Here is a 17,329-nt window from a genome sequence, read left to right as displayed (position 1 = left end):
GTCAAATTTTAATCCTGGATGGATTCAATTATTTTTATTCAAAATCACACTTTGACTGAAAGCTTTCCTTTTCCTTAAGGCACCCAGAGACTTTTTTTTCCAAGATGGACTCACCCCGTGTTTGTGAAAGAAGCTCTAGTGTGCTAACAAAGTAGAGTTTGGCGTTTTTGTGAGGTGAGGGCAGCCAAAATCTACATCAAACTTACTGTGAGTGAAAATGTAGTGTGAGGTGAAATAGAGAGGTTAACCATAGAGTTGGACACTCACTGATCATCCTTTACTTCCTATTTAGGATCTACGCTGGCACCCAAAACGCAAAGGGGCCACTGTGTGGGGCAGGGGGTGCTGGGGTTTTCAGCCACTCCTGGCTTGAGCTGTGATGACCCAATTGTACTGACAATGCAAGAGGTAATTTAGGTCTCCCCCATTGCTGTCTTAAATCCCTGGGGTGATTTGGGGGTCTTATAACTCAATCAACCACTTTGGTTTGAGTTTGGATTCCCCGTCATGGTACCAAATCCCACCAAGACCTTGGGATTCCCCTATTGCACCCACATGCAGGATGAGCTGTCATCTACTGGGATGAGGTGGGATCTCCTGAGAAATTTTTGGAGCCCCTGATATTGGCTCTTCAGCCCTGGGATTATTAAGTCCCCTGGAAGTATTCCAGACTTGCCATCATTACCCCTGGCTCCAGGGTGATTTGAGGGTCTCCAGCTGAAGCCCCCAAACCATTGGGATGACTTTGGGATCCCCTATCACAGCCCTGCAAACCAGAAGGAGTTGGAAATCCCCGGATGAAGTGGGGGGAGACCCAATCACAGCTCCTCCACCCTTCTTAAAAAGTTGAGGGTCACCAATCCCACCACCCTCACCCCAGGGATAAGTTTAGTTCCCCCCTCTCACCCATCCCCCTTCTTCCCCATCTTGTGCTGCTCACCCCCAGTTTGGGCAGTTCTGGGATAACCACCGCCCTCCCATCACCTCCCATCACCTCCCAGTACCTGCAGGGGGGGCACAGCCCAGGCCGGTGGGGAGGGGGGGGGCGGTGCTCTGGCAGTCATCAGATGGGGGGTCCTGGCTGTGGGGTGGGGGTAGTGGGTGCAGTCCCAATGTGAAGGAGCAAAACCTCCTGGGAGCTGCAGTGCAATCATGAGAAATGCGGGGGGAGGAAGAAATGGTGGGAAGGGGCCTGGGGGGGAGGGACCTGACCTGGGGATGAGGTTGGAAGTTGGAAGGGGGAGGGACACTAGGGTTGTGTTCTGGGGGGGTTGGGGACATCAGGCTTGTGGCATGGGCCACATGGGAGGGGACACATCAGAGGTGGGTGGTGCTGACCCAACCTCAACACAAAGCCCAGGGGCCCTGGAGATAAGAGGCTGTTAATTCACTGCTTTCAGGTGTAAACTCGGGGAGAATGACCAACCCAGTGGGTACTGCCCTGAGGGTTCTTTCTTATCCTTCACTTCCACTTCAGGCTCATCTTGTTTCTAATCCTGGGCAGAATTCACTCTAAAATATATTTTTTCTGTTCAGAGCAGCTCAAGTTTTTGGAGGCTTCAGACTCCAACTAAACCAGATCAAGGGAGATCAGAAGTGCTGTGTTGGGTTCTCTCCTGCGGACAATGAGGGATACATGTGACCATGGGCTAAAATCCAGGGCAGCTGCTCTGACCTGGCCAACCCCAGTGTTCCACAGTATGATCACAAACTGTCTCTTTTCAGTGCAACCCTCGGGGCTCCATTCCTTCTCTATTTTCCCTCCAAGGGGTTTTCCAGTGATTAAAAACTTTGTAAACTGCAAGGCCTGTTCAGAGTGGTATGAGCTTTGGGGATGATCGCCTGGTACCCCCTTCATCACTTTCAAAGGTTACACATTTTATCACAAAATAACCAAATGAGGAGGGATGAGGAGGGACTTTTGACAAGGGCTTGGAGTGATCAGACAATGGGAAAATTGTTTCAGATTTGAAGAGGAATGATTGACTTGATATCTGAGGAAGAAATTCTTTTCTGTGAGGGAGACAAGAAACTGCATGAGGTTGCCCAGAGAATCTCCGGCTGCCCTATCCCTGGAAGTGTTCAAGGCAAGGTTGGAATGGGCTTAGAGCATCCTGGTGATTCATGGTTCTACATGAACACAACAAGGGAAGGTTATGGGATGTGTAAAATACCCCCATGAGTCTCAAAGGGGGATTTGTTGTTGAAAGGAAAGGGTTTATAGCCACAAAAGTTATTCCAGGCTTAAAAACCTGAAGGGCTGGTGTAAAGGGGGTGGGGAGGAGGGAATGGGAGGGCACACTTCCTGACCTGATCACAAAACAAAGACCTCAGGAGCCTAGAGATAAAAAGCTGTTGAATCAGTGCTTTCAGGTGTAAATCAGGAGGACAATGACCAAGGCAGCCTTTACTGCCCTGAAGGTTCTTCTGTGTCTTTGGTCTGCACAGCAAACCCTAAAGACTTCTCCAAAGGCCCTTCAGGCTTTGGGGAAATGTCTCCTGGAACCTTTTCTGGACAGATCTTAATAAACGAAATATCTGCACTCTGGCTGGGGATTGGTTTTTGAATCAGGAGACAACTGACAGAAGCCTGACTGCAGGCTGCTGGAGGCATCCTGTCTCATGACCCACGGTGTCACAGAGGTTTCAGGAGAGCTCATGAAGCATCCCTCCTGACAGGCAAGGAGCAGTAATGCTCCTCTGAAGAGCTGTGCCAGCTCCTGGGCTTTATAGCCAGGCAGAAACACCCGTGCCCCAGGCTCCCCAGGCTCCCTGGCAGCAGGACTGAGCGGCCACCAGAAACTCTGCCTGAACAGAACCAGGGGGGTTTGGGGAGAGAAGCCTCAGAATCAGCTCCTCAGACACCCAGAGCTTTTGCCAGCTGTGCTACTCGAGCATTTCAAGCACACCCAATCCAAACACAGCTCTCACAGCAGCCACAGTGCCTCTGCCATCAACATCTTCAAGCAGGGGAAAGGAACCGCTCTGAGAGCTGCAGGGCAGAGGAGAGGGGCAGCTGAGAGCAGTCCCCGAGGGGAGAGCAGTGCTGGAGCAGAGACACCTTCCCCTCTGGGGAAAGGAGAGAGGAGAAGGGAGAGAGACTGAGGGGCTGGAAACTCAACTGCACAGCTGGCATGGAACAGCCCTGCTGGGAAGGAAAAGAAGGAAATCTAGACACAGAGAGACAAGAGGCATCTCACCTTCCTGCCCCTTGCCACAGCCATGCTCACGTTGCTCAAATGTGACTTTTTCTAAAATTTTATGTATTTCAGTTAGTAACTAATGTCACCCTGGTACAGAGTGCTCCTCCATGGGCTGCAGATCCACATCTGCCCCTCCGTGCTCCTCCATGGGCTGCAGGGGACAGCTGCCCTCTCCCCACAGCCTGCAGGGGAACTTCTGGTCTGGCCCTTCCTTCAGTCACTGACCTTGGGGTCTTGTGGAGGGCTGGCAGCAGGCTTCCACCTCCTTCTCCGTGGACATCTTGGGCATTTTCTGCCACAGGCATTCCATGGTCACCCAGGGCAGCTGCTGACTCCTGAGGGAGGTGCTCACCCGGTAATGGGCACCCCAGGTCTCCACACCCCTTATATACCCCCATGGTCACCATGGTCACCCCCATGAAAATGGTGTCCAGGCACCAGACCCTGCATCACAAAGCCCTGATGGTGACTGTGGAGACTCCCAGGCCTGGAACTGGCTAGGAATGTGTCACAGAATCGTGGAATGGGTTGGGTTGGAAGCATTAAAGATCATCTAGTTCCAACTCCTCCCACTAAACTGAAGCCAACCCTGCCCCTATCCCCATGGAACTCACTGTGAGCAGTAGAGGGTTATCCTGGAAGTGCCCAAAGGGTGGGTCTGGGCATGGTGGAGCTTTTCCCCACAGTGGGAAACAGCTTGAGCAAGAAAGAATGGCCCAAAGTGCAGCTGGGGATGCCTGGAGTGGAGAGCAGAAGAAAGAAATGTCACTGCAAGGGCCATGCTGGGGAACACCACATCCCCCAGAAGGAGCCTGGATCAGCCCAAGGCTCTGTGTGCCAAGGCAAAGGCAGGGAGGACACAGAGATGTCAGGAGAGGAAGGGGACAGCAAGGTGGGGCAGGCAGGTAAAGGAGCAGAGCCTGCAGGGCAAGAGGCACAGGGGATGGGACAGCCCAGGACAGACTGTGCTGGAGATGAGAGGGCAAAGGTGTGGAAAAGCTGGAGGCACACTTGGCAGAGCCAAGCTCTCCATGCCTTTGCTGCTGGCTCTTGTCTCTGTCCCTGATGGCCATGGGGAGACAAGTGGAGCTTCCAGCAGCACTGGGGCTCAGGGCCTCCTTGTCCATGTGCAGGAGGCTGGCTGGGAGGTGCCGGGCCATAGTCCTGCCCTTGGCATTGCCCATCTCCACATGCCAGTGCTGCCAGGAGAGCCCTGAGGGCTGAGGGAGGGACAGGATCTCCCTCCCTTGCCAGGGGCTGGGGCTCAGGGCTGGCACCTTTGGGGAATGGGCTCAGGGCTGGGCCCTTTGCAGTCCTGACACACAGCCAGGCTTCCTCAGCACCAGAGCCACCTGCACCTTCCTTTTCCCCACCTGCCATCACTGCCTCCTGCTTCCTGCTCCCCCCACACCCTGCAGGGGATGCTTCCTCAGGGCTGTCCCTCAGGGAGACCCAGGCACATGGCAAGAAACTTTGGACTCTGCCTTGGACTTGCTTGTTAAGAAAGAAGTTTCTGCAGCTTCCTCTCCTTGCCCCTTGAGCAATTGTCATGGGCTCAGCATCAACCCCCCAGAGGGCTCCTGACAGCTGTGAGCTGGGCTCCTGGGATGGAGGGAGCTGCTGGCAATTGGGCAGTGCTGCAGAAAGAGAGCTCTGGGCAGGAGCAGCTCCTCTGCAGAGCGCAGCAGGGCTGAGGGCACTGCCAGGGTATCTGGGGGAGATGAGCAAGGCAGAGAGAGCTTCAAGGGGGTGAAGATGGAGGGGATGAGTGCCAGCTGAGTGGAGGAGAACCTTCCCAGCTTCTGCCATGGTGAGTGTCTGGTGCAGGGCAGTGAAACTGGTGCAGTTGCTGGAGGCATCTCCTAAAGCTGCAGAGCCAGAGGTGCTGGGAGCTGTAAGGGAAGAAGGAGCTGGAGGTGGAAGGGGAATTGTGAAGAGGAGGGAGGGGGTGTGTGCAGGCAGGGGTGGCCAGGGCTGTCCTTCAGAGCAGGGTCCTGCAGCCCAGGGGCTGTGTGCTGGGGCAGGGACTCTGCTGCCTGCCTGCCTGCCAGGGGCAGCTCTCAGCCTGCCCGGGGAGCTCCCTGGTGCTGGCAGAAGCTGTGGCTGGCAGGAGACAGGGAGCACAGGGCAGGCTCCTGGTGCTGCTGAGAGAGGGATGAATTGCTCAGGGCTGCTCACAGCTCCAGCTGATGCCCAGCATATTTCTGAGGGGACTTTTCAGGAGTCCCTTCAGGGCAGGGCTTTCCTGCTCCAGTCTGGGCTCTCCTCAGGCTCTGCTTCCACTTGTCTCTCCAGAGCTTGGAAAGCTCTTCCTGCACTCTGCAGAAGGCACACAGACCCCAGTTCTCCTCAGCCCTTGTCTGAGCTGCTCCTGAGCCCCTGCACAGGCAGAGATGCCCCTGGACAGGTCCTGCTGCTGCCAGGAGGGGTCTGCAGGGCAGAGCTGAGCACTCAGTGGGTGGAATGGGGGCTGTGAGCACTGACAGGGAGGAGAGCTGGGGACAGAGAAAAAGCTGCAGGCAGCAGAGATGGGCAGGGATGGAGAGGGAACTGCTGCCTGGAAGATGATGGCAGGGGGGATTCCTGCACCTCCCAGCCATCCCCTGCAGAGCTGCTGCCCTCCCTAGAGCTAAACCCTGCTCTCTGTCACACAGCACAGTCCCCCAGCCCTTCAGATCATGGGCACTGAATTCTGAGGATCCTTCCAGCAGTTTCCCCAGCAGAGAGGAGAAATGCTGGAGTCTCTGCCTGTGTCTCCCTGTCCCGACTCTCTTGGCAGCAGAACTTTGGCAGGTTCCCCTCTTGTCCCTGCTGCTGCTGCCCTTGTTCTTCCCCTTCTTTTTGCTGGGCTGGGATGTGGGGATTTGGGTGCAGCTCAGACATTGATGCTGCAGGTCTTTCCTGCTGCTGTATCCATGGAGGAAAAGCATCCAAACTTACTCAAATTTGGGGCTGTAGGGACTACAGGATGTGGGGTGGGTATCAGCCCACCCTCCCATCAGGATACCCCAACTTTAGGGTCTTTGCCTCTTTGTGCAGCTGAGAGCAGGACTGATGGACAGAGTGGCTGCCCTCACTCTGCACTAAGGGACAGTCCTTTTGCCTCTCAGCACCCTCAAGGTTTTAGATTCAGAGAAGAAATTTTAGGGGCTTCAGCATTATAATACTTCTCATGTGTTTTTGAGAAACTGGACCAGAACAAATCATGCTGAATCCGTTCAGCTTTGCTCTTCTGGCTGATGGTGTATTGTCCTGACAATGCTGAAAATCTCTCGTATTGTAACATTGCGTATAATTTCAGATCAACATTTTCTTATTTATTAATTCCTGTAGGGCAAGACTGACTCCTGCAGAGCCCAAAGTTCAGACCCTGCTCTGAGTGACACTGTAAGCCAGCAAAAACTACAGCTTGTGAATGGGACAGGCAAAAATCCTTCCTGTAAGGAGTGAGGTGGTTTGGGGATTTCTGTGAATTTCTAAAAGAATTTGCTCAGACAAATCTGACCTGACTTACTTATCCCTTTTCTTTTTCTGACAGTGCACCAGAGGCAGGAGATGTCCAACAGCAGCTCCATTAGGCAGTTCCTCCTCCTGGCATTTGCAGACAGGCGGGAGCTGCAGCTCTTGCACTTCTGGTTCTTCCTGGGCATCTACCTGGCTGCCCTCCTGGGCAACGGCCTCATCATCACCACCATCGCCTGTGACCACCACCTCCACACCCCCATGTACTTCTTCCTCCTCAACCTCTCCCTCCTCGACCTGGGATCCATCTCCACCACTCTGCCCAAAGCCATGGCCAATTCCCTCGGGACAACAGGGACATCTCCTACAAGGCATGTGCTGCACAGCTCTTCTTCTTTGTCTTCTTCATCACAGCAGAGTTTTATCTCCTGACCATCATGTCCTACGACTGCTCCGTGGCCATCTGCAAACCCCTGCACTACGGGACCCTCCTGGGCAGCAGAGCTTGTGTCCACATGGCAGCAGCTGCCTGGGGCACTGGGTTTCTCACTGCTCTGCTGCACACAGCCAATACATTTTCCCTGCCCCTCTGCCAGGGCAATGCCCTGGACCAGTTCTTCTGTGAAATCCCCCAGATCCTCAAGCTCTCCTGCTCACACTCCTACCACAGGGAAATTTGGGTTGTGGTTGTAGGTTGCTGTTTTGGGTGTTTTGTTTTCATCGTGGTGTCCTATGTGTGGATCTTCAGGGCTGTGCTGAGGATCCCCTCTGAGCAGGGAAGGCACAAAGCCTTTTCCACGTGCCTCCCTCACCTGGCCATGGTCTCCCTGTTCATCAGCACAGCCATGTTTTCCCACCTGAAGCCCCCCTCCATCTCCTCCCCATCCCTGGACCTGGTGGTTCCTCCAGCAGTGAATCCCCTCATCTACAGCCTGAGGAACCAGGAGCTCAAGGGTGCTGCATGGAAACTAATGACTTCATTTTTTTCTCAAATAATAAAATGCTCAATTTTTCATGCATATAATTGATAATGTATCTCATATTGTTGCAGGTGGCGGGGGAGGTGAAAATTTAGAAGTAGTTATGCTAAGGTTTGGACTGGTCAAGCAGGACAGAAAAGCAGGAAACTGACAAGGAAAGTGTTAATGTGCTGAGAAGAGGGGAACAGTTTATCAACAAGGAATGTGCTGGGAAGAGGGGAACAGCTTATCAAAGGGGATTAGTCGAGCATGAACATGAAGAAAAGTAAACTGACATTGAAGATAAGGGTTATTACGCATGTAAGGGGGGTTGATGGTGGGAGACAGTCAAAACAATATCTTAAATTGAAAAAGTATGAGATTTGCGGTTCGTAGATGTCTCTCTATTGCTATCTGCATGTAACTGTTTCACAACTGAAATTCCGCACGAAGGCTTAATTGTAAAAAGGGTATAAAAGCTGAACCGAAAACGGGGATCGTTGGAATCCTGACTTGGGACGCCAGTCCTCAGGTTTCCCGGGCCCCGAATAAAGCACTGCATAAACTGGCACTCTGTTGGTTTGTGTCTTGACTTCGGGCAACAATATCATTAGTAATGTCTCTCATAACAGATTCAACGTGCCCTCTGTGACTTCTGATGATGGAGGCTTTTGGCTCTCTTTTACAAGTGATAATGATGTGCATAAAGAAATCTTTCATTGTTCATACCATTTCCAGTTCTGTGGTTTTCTTTCTGATGTTAAACAAAAGGCTGCTGGAAAGTTTTTTTTAAATGACTCCTATGTTGTCTGGGCATTGCAATAAATAAAGATTCCAGCAGTGAATTCTTTACCTGATGTCCTTTTTCTGAGCCTTCCTCTGGTGTTAGGTTTAGATCCAGACACACTTGGAGTTCCCTGGGAAGAAATTTAGGAAGCAAGGGGGTTCACTCTGACCCTTGTGACCCAACAGGAGGTCCTTCCTCATTCTCTTCTCTGATCCCTGAACAAAACACTCCAACCCTCTCCAGCTCCATTTCTACTGTCCTTCCTGGGTGTGCATGATGGGAGGGTGAGAACCAAGGGGCATCATGGGAAAAAAGGGCGGGAAAATCTCAAAAACTTGCTCCTCATCAAGACACTCAAGCACATCTACCAGAGAGCTTGTGTCATCTCCATTCCTGCAGCTTTTCAAGACCAAAATTAATAAAGGCCTGAGACACCTTCCCTTACTCTAAAGCCATCCTTGATTAGACCTGATCAGGTAGTCCTATGGTTCTACTGATGATCAGCCCTCTGATCATCTTTGTGGCCTCCTCTGGACTTGTTCTAACAGCTCCAGGTCCTCTTTGTGCTTGGGGCTCCAGAACTGGACCCAGCACTGCAGTGGGGTCTCAGCAGAGAGGAGCAGAGGAGCAGAATCTCCTCCCCTGACCTGCTGGCCACGCTGCTTTTTGTGTAGCTCAGGACATGCTTGGCTTCCTGGGCTGCCAGCACACCTTGCCAGCTGGTGCTGAGCTTCTCATCAACCAGCACCCCCAAGTTCTCCTCCTCCTCCTCAGGGCTGCTCTCAATCCATGTTCTGCCCAACCTGTATTTGTGCTGGGGATTGCCCCAAATGAGGTGCAGGACCTTGTGCTTGTCCTTGTTGAACCTCATGAAGTTTTCATGGGCCCAGCTCTCCATCCTGTCCCTTTGTCTGGACAGTCTGTGCCTGGAAAGGTGACTTTAGAAATGGTCACTGTATCACCACCACCAGGAAAAACTCTCTCTTTAGGCTTTGAACTTGGTTTGCTCTTCATCCCATCTTGGGGTAGCTGGGAGGTGGTGTACATTTTCTGACATTATTGATCTTCACTGTCCCCTGGAAGAATCCAGACCCACAAAGGTCAGGATGGGCTCTGCCTTCCCAATGCCTGGGGTTCAGAGAGTGACCTCACTGCTTCATAAAAATAATACAAAACAAAACTCATGGCTTTAGAGCCACCTTTACAGAGCATTTGACTCTGCTCTAACAAGGCCATGGGGAGGCTCTGGCAGCAATGGCCCTCACTGGGGCCAATCAATGTTTCAAGGTACTTTCAGGTTCCATTCTGACTTCTGGAGCAGTTTGTTCATTCATCTCTCAGCACCTGAGGATCATGGACTCAGCACCAAACACACCCTGGGGCTCAGTGAAATACAGAGAGCACTAAAGGGCCATGGCTCTCCATGGGATATTCTTCACATCTTCAAGATTAGTACAGCTAATTGGAGAGGTTTTCATACTGCAGTTAAGAAGGAACATTTCCTACTGTGATTAATGAAAACTGATTCTGGGGGGTTTTTTTGTTTCTTGTTTTGTTCTCCTTTAATATTTTAAGAGATGATCTCATGATTTTCATTTTAGAGAAGAGGTGATAAAAGTTCCCTGAGGTCTGACACTGTGTGGGCAACTTTACTTCTCACCTCCCCAGCCCCACCATTCCTTTCATGCCCCACCTGGGACTTCCATCCCTGGTCCTTGCATCAGACTTCTCCTCTGTGGAAGATTGGGTTTTGCCAGCGCAAGGCCTCCGCTGTACTAGGCCTTGAGCAAGAGGATTTGAGCAAGAGTAGGCCTTGAGCAAGAGTAAAGTATCATCTTGATGGCAGAAGAAGTGCTGATGTGTGCTGACCGTTTACAAAAGTGCTGATGTGTGCTGACATCAACAAGATGTATCAACTTGGGACCTTGTAAGAAATAGAAAAACAGGATGCTGTGGTTACTGAAGCAGGATAAGCGTGGGACTGGAATCCGCAAGAGGAGGGGTTGACAGTTAACAAATAACCAATAATGAGCTTAGCTTTTGCAATATGTATTAACTAATTAAATCAGTAACCAATAAGATAATGACAAGTATGCATATGTTAGCGTAATAGATATAAATAACTGTCTGATGCTCTAATAAAGTTGGACTTGATTGATCACATTGATCGTGTGTCAGTCCCCTTCTTGCGACAAGTGGCGCCCGAACAGGGACCCGACGGAGAGGCTCCTGAACCCCCGGAGAGGACTTCTCGACCTCACAAAGAAGATCGAGACAGAGACTTCACAGAGAAGGTCTTGGACTTATGCAGTGAGCGGCGTTCTGGAAACTGGAGGCAAGAAGTCCGGCCCGGAATAGCAGTACCGGAGACTACCCGTACCCTGACCCGATGAGAGGCAGTATCTGAGAGGAGTCTGTGAGCCGAAGATGTCGTAAGCCGTTACTGCTCGGAGTGGCTGCGCGCACAGGTATTAACGCTTTTTATCATGGAAAGGCAGACGACGTACGATGTATTTAAGTGCTTTTTAGAAAAGCGGGGTGTCGCAAGAAGGGGATTGACACACGATCAATGTGATCAGTCAAGTCCAATTTTATTAGAGCATCAGACTATTATTTATACTAGTTAGATTAATATATGCACACTTGTCATTATCCCATTAGTTGTTAACTTAATTAGCTAATACATATTGCAAAAATTGAGCTCACTATAGGCTACCTATTCAATGTCAACCCCACCTCTTGCAGCTTCAAAATTGATACATGCACCTGCTCTTGGTGACCATATCTTCTTTACTTGTAACATAAACCGCTGAAGTTAGCACACATCAGCACTTTTGTCAAAGGTCTATTGTTAACAGTCTCAACGGTCTATTGTTAATAGTCTTTCTGACAGTCAGCACTTCTTCAGTCTTGCTCACGGCCTAGTCTTGCTCTCAGTCTTGCTCATGGCCTAGTCTTGCTCACGGCCTAGTTCAATCCAGGACCCAAGACCTTGTGCAGGTATTATCCAATCTTCCACAGCGGGGAACAAAGTTAGATTGGAAAAAGGAATTGCTCCCATTATTAGAATATGCAGAACAGTTGGGATACTTTAAAGATCCTAATGAAGTATTTGAAAGAGGGGAGTGGAAAAAGTTTGGTCAGGACCTGTGGCTACAGGGAATTGATGATGACAAAGGTGCCAAAAAATATGCGAAAGTTTGGAAGGCAGTCTCTGATCAATTAGATAAACATTATAATGAACAAAAGGCTGCTCAAGAAGCTCGCACTCGATTGTCTTTACCTGAGCCTAAGCATGATCCAAATGGATCTCAGCCACTATTTAGAGGAATTCCTTTGAATTCAAAAGTACAAAATGAATTACCGACTTACCATGCTGCAGCAGTTGCAGGTTTGGGAGGAACTGTTCAGGTTAAGACTAAGACAGATGGTGAGGAACAGTTTTTTCCTCCACCGCCAGCAGAATCCTCTGCACCACCATTCCCTCCATCGTCACCTCCGTGTAAGGAGGAACGAGTTAAGGAGGAGCGAAGGGAAACACCACCAGAGGATAGGGATAGTTATTGGATACAACTTGCTGTAAATTTGCAGGCAGAAGGTGATGAAGAAGGATTCTGCCGGCTGGTGAGGAGGGACGATTTAGCATTGCCAGTGCTTTATACTCAGAATAATCGAGGAGGAATTATTGCAGAAATTACCAGTCTGCCATGGAAATTATTGTCTCAGCTCAGACAAACTGTCTCTCAATATGGTATCCAATCTGAGCCTGCAAGACAGATGTTGGGATTTATTTGGGAAAACTATAATATGTTGCCCAAAGATTCCTGTAATGAAATTGATTTTATCTCCTTCAAATTTTATCATATTTACTGATATGTGGGAGAAATTAGCACGACAGGCTGTGGCGGTTCCTAGGCAGGAGGATGATCCATTATATGGGGTGACTGTCGATGAATTGTGTGGTGTAGGGCAGTATTCTCGGGTAGAGATGCAGGCATTAATTGGTCCAGCTACATTGGCGGCATCCAGTGATATAGTGAAAATGTGTATTGAAAAATTGAAGGACGGAACCACGTCTCCGCATTATATGGGAATTAAGCAAGGAAAGACTGAGAGTTTAGATAGTTTTGTTGATAAATTGCTGACGGCTATGAGAGCTGCACAAGTGTCTCAAGAAATACAGGAGGCAATAATGAGACAGTGTTTAATGCAGAATGGAACCCCACAGACACAACAATTAATTGCTACTTTAGGACCGACTTGGACTGTTTCTGAGCTTTTGCAAAAGGTACAGAGTATGCCCACTGGCCCGATGGCAATGTTAGCAGAGGCAGTGAAAGGTTTGGGTGTGGGGTTGGAAAAGCAGGCACAGGCTCTAGGAATGGGGTTGCAACAGCAGGGGGAGTCAAATCGCCAGATTATGGCGGCCTTAATGCCTTTGCGTCAGCCGAAGGAGCCACAGAAAGCAGCAGGTCGAGGTCCGCAGTGTTTTCGATGTGGACAAACTGGTCATATTAGAAGAAACTGCAAGACAGTTAAAGTATGGTGCCCTCAGTGCCGAAATGATAGTCACAATTTATCTGTTTGTCGTGCACAAATGTCGGGAAACTTCCAACGGAGCGCGGGGGGACGTCACGCTATGACACAAGTAGCGGCTCACCTGTCAGCCGGAGCTTCCAGTCAGCCATCACAAGAAATGCACAACAGTTGCAACCAGCAACCCCCGGAAGTCTCGGCCTGGACCTGGCAACCTCAGTAGAAGTAAAGCTTTTAGATAAGAAGCCCCAAAAGATTACAACGGGTATATTTGGGCCAATTAGAATACGTGGCGTGGCAGTAGGTTGTTTATTAATAGGTCGATCTTCTGCAACAATGATGGGCTTGTCGGTGGCAACAGGTTTGATTGATAAAGATTATGAGGGTAAAATAAAAATCATGGTATCCACACAATTCCCACCTTTGGTAATTCCGGGAGGAAGTAAAATAGCTCAGCTGATCCCGTTACCGCACCTCACTGAAGGTCTTGTGCCACATAATCGGCAGGTTAGAGGAGATGGAGGCTTTGGATCCTCCACGGCTCCACTGACTATGCTAACAGCACACATGACCAGAAGGCCTCAGGCCGCTGTGGAGGTGATATACGGAGATGAGACTATAAGGCTGCAAGGATTGTTGGACACGGGTGCTGACGTGTCGGTAATCTCACGGGCAGTTTGGCCTCCCGCCTGGCCTACCACGGTTGAAACCTCCTCTCTGGCTGGAGTTGGGGGAGTGCAGCTGGCTGAGATTTCTCCTCCACTTAGGGTTGTGTGTGATAATCAATCCATGACAGTTACTTGTTCAATTTTACCCTTGCCGCCGCCAATCCAAATGTTGATTGGAAGAGACATTCTCAATTGGGTGTCGTACTCACAACAAAAACTGGGACAAAAAACGTTTAGTAGCAGTCACTGCATGGACTTTCCTGATCCCACTGCAATGGCATTCCAACAAGCCAGTGTGGATCGAGCAATGGCCGCTGAAGCAGGAAAGTCTGCAGGCTGCCCATGAGCTAGTAAAGGAACAGCTACGGCAAGGACATCTAAAACCATCTACTAGCCCTTGGAATTCTCCTATATTTGTGATTAAAAAGAAGTCAGGCAAATATCGCCTGTTGCATGATCTAAGGGCAATTAATGAACAGATGGTTGCCATGGGGGCATTACAACCAGGATTACCTGCTGCATCCATGTTACCTGAGGGATGGGACTTATTAGTGGTGGACTTAAAAGACTGTTTTTTCACCATTAAGTTGCATCCTCAGGATACATGTAAATTTGCATTTACCTTACCATCAGTTAATCGGCAGGCCCCAGCGGAACGTTTTGAATGGACAGTATTACCACAAGGGATGAAGAATTCTTCTACTTTGTGTCAGCTGTATGTGGGAGCTGCGTTACAGCCAATCAGAGACTTATGGACATGTGGTGATGTAATTATTTATCATTACATGGATGATATTTTGTTCTGTCAAAGAGATGATTGGACTGATGAGCAAGTAAAATTTATAGCAGAAGAATTAAGCAAAGCAGGGTTAGTTATCGCTGAAGAAAAGATTCAGCGATCCACACCGATAAAATATCTGGGCTGGAGAATAACAGATCAACGTATTAGCCCACAAAAGTTACAGTTAACAACAAAGTTAGAAACATTAAATGATGTTCAGAAATTTATGGGTGACATACAATGGCTAAGACCTGTAGTGGGAATTACTAATGATATGTTAGAACCTTTGAAACCACTACTGAAAGGTACTGATCCTGCTCAATCTGTTACAATTCTAACGGATCACTATGGTGCAATTCAACAGATTGCTCAGCATGTTACCTCCCACTGTGTTTCCCGCCGAGATTCTGAACTGCCCGTTGATATAACAATATTATATGGTCAACAACATTTATGTGGGGCTCTTACACAATCATTAAAGAAAACGGGGGAGAGTACCAGAGTGTTAGAATGGGTATTTCCGCCATTACAGCCACGAACCACAATACAACAAAAAATTTTAATTTTGGCAGATTTGATAAAAACTTGTATGCAACGGGTATGTGCTATAAGTGGTTGTGAGCCAGAAGTCATTTATGTGCCTATAGCTAAGAATGATTTAGAATGGTATATGCAACACTGTGATGCCCTTGCTAGCGCCTGCTTGACTAGTGGGTCGTGTATTGTAATAGCGCCCTTAAAAGATAAAGTTTTAACCTGGATGAGTAATCAGAATTGGATTGTGAAACCTAAGATATCTTTAACTCCAATAGCAGATGCTGTTACAGTGTTTACAGATGCAGGAAAGCGGTTGCAAAGGGCTGTTGCTACTTGGAAGGACAATGGAGATTGGTATTCTTTTTATTTATGGGCAGAAGACGGTGACTCACTGCAAACTTTAGAATTGCGTGCGGTCACTTGGGCTTTGGAGAATTGGCTGGATAAACCAGTCAATGTTGTGTCAGATTCTTTGTATGTTGTTGGAATAGTTCAGAGGATTGAGGAATCAATGATAAAGGAAGTTTCAAACAAAAGACTTTGGGAACTGCTATGGGAATTGTGGCGTGCCATTAAGTTAAGATCTGCAGAATATTGTATAATACATATTAGAAGTCATAAAACTGATCAAGGTTTAGGTGAGGGAAATGCAAGAGCTGACCGTTTGGTGTCGCTCTCGGCAGCGGTTTCTAGTTTTGCAAAAGCTAGAGAATCACATGCTCAATTTCATCAAAACGTAAAGGGCCTGGTTAAAGCCTTTGGAATATCATTTGCAGACGCCAAAGCCATTATACAGGCATGCCCTATTTGTAGTAATGTTAATCAAGGTCTGGGTTTAGGTTTGGGTGTAAACCCAAAAGGCTTACGCAGCAATGAGATATGGCAGATGGATGTCACGCATGTAGCAGAATTTGGAAGACAGAAGTATGTCCATGTGACTATTGATACTTATAGTCATATGATCTGGGCAACTGCTCAAACTGGTGAAAAATGGAAGGGTGTGAAAAAACACCTGATGGCATGTTTTGCAGTAATGGGTGTTCCAAAAACATTAAAGACAGACAACGGTCCTGCCTATAGCAGTAAGGGAATGCAGTTAGAATGTCAACAATGGGGGATTTCGCATGTTACAGGAATTCCACACTCTCCAACAGGTCAGGCAGTAGTTGAAAGAGCAAATCAGACTCTGAAAACATATTTGCAGAAGCATAAAGAGGGGACTCCTGTCGAACGATTAAATATGGTGTTGTTTGTTTTAAACCATTTATGTATTTTTGGTGATGAATCTATTCCACCGATTGTGAAACACCAGAATGGTACCTCTGTACGATCTGTTAACATGAGAGTCCTATACAAAGATCCACAAACTGGAGAGTGGTTAGGACCAGTAGATGTGTTGTTTATAGGGAGAGGTTATTTTTGTGTATCCACAGGTGATGGTCCACGTTGGATCCCTAGCAGGTGGATTCGACCAATAGTTGAGCCACCTAAGCAAGATGAATCAAGAGCAACGTGAAGCGCATCAACATAGGCTGTTGTCATGGGTCGGGGAAGACTGTCACCGAGTGCTCCACAAAGTACAGCTCATATTTCAACCTAAGATTGATAGTTTACCGAAAGAAATACTTTTCCAGATACCGATATCTTATCGGTCTTGTCCTTTGACTTCTTTAAAATTATATCAGATCTATGAAATATTACATCATTTAATTATTAATGGTCCACAAAATTTATCTTGTCCGTATTGTTATAGTGTTCACTGTACTGCAAATATTTGTTTTTATTGTGGTGTATGTCATGAAGTCTGTAAAGTTCAGCATCGTAATTTGAGATATTGGATGTGTAATGATTGTGCTATGTTATTTGACAATTTAAACCCTATCCGTACATTTACATATTTTGCAGGAGCTACATCTTTTGATCGAGCACTTGAACGTATTGAGGCACCGGAGCAATTGTATTTAGCCCATCTCCGTTGGTTGTTCGACGGGGTTGTAAGGATTGCTTTTAAGACGTTGGAGTCTCACATTATATCTCACAAATGTAAAAGATGGATGAGAAGGGCAAAGAAAAGATGTTAAGTTGTATTTTGTTTTGTTGTTGTCTGCTTTGTAGTATGGCATTGATTATACCCCCACAGCAAAATATGTGGATCACATGGTCAAATAGTACTGGTGTTACAGATTTTTGCATTGCCATGGCTTCTGCTACTGACCCTTTTCGCACTTGCCTGATAGGGATTCCTGGCTTTGATGAATCTGCATTTAAAGGGTATTCTGTTGGGAAGTGTACTAATAATATGTCTGCTGGGAAATGTGCTCTCACATTAATAGTTGGCCTGAATAAGACATTGCCATGGGATCCACAAGAACTAGATCTGTTAGGCTCTCAAAGCA

The sequence above is a fragment of the Heliangelus exortis genome, assembly GCF_036169615.1.
Source record: "Heliangelus exortis chromosome W unlocalized genomic scaffold, bHelExo1.hap1 SUPER_W_unloc_2, whole genome shotgun sequence".
In the NCBI taxonomy this organism is placed as follows: Eukaryota; Metazoa; Chordata; class Aves; order Apodiformes; family Trochilidae; genus Heliangelus; species Heliangelus exortis.
Note: the sequence above shows the minus strand (reverse complement) of the source record.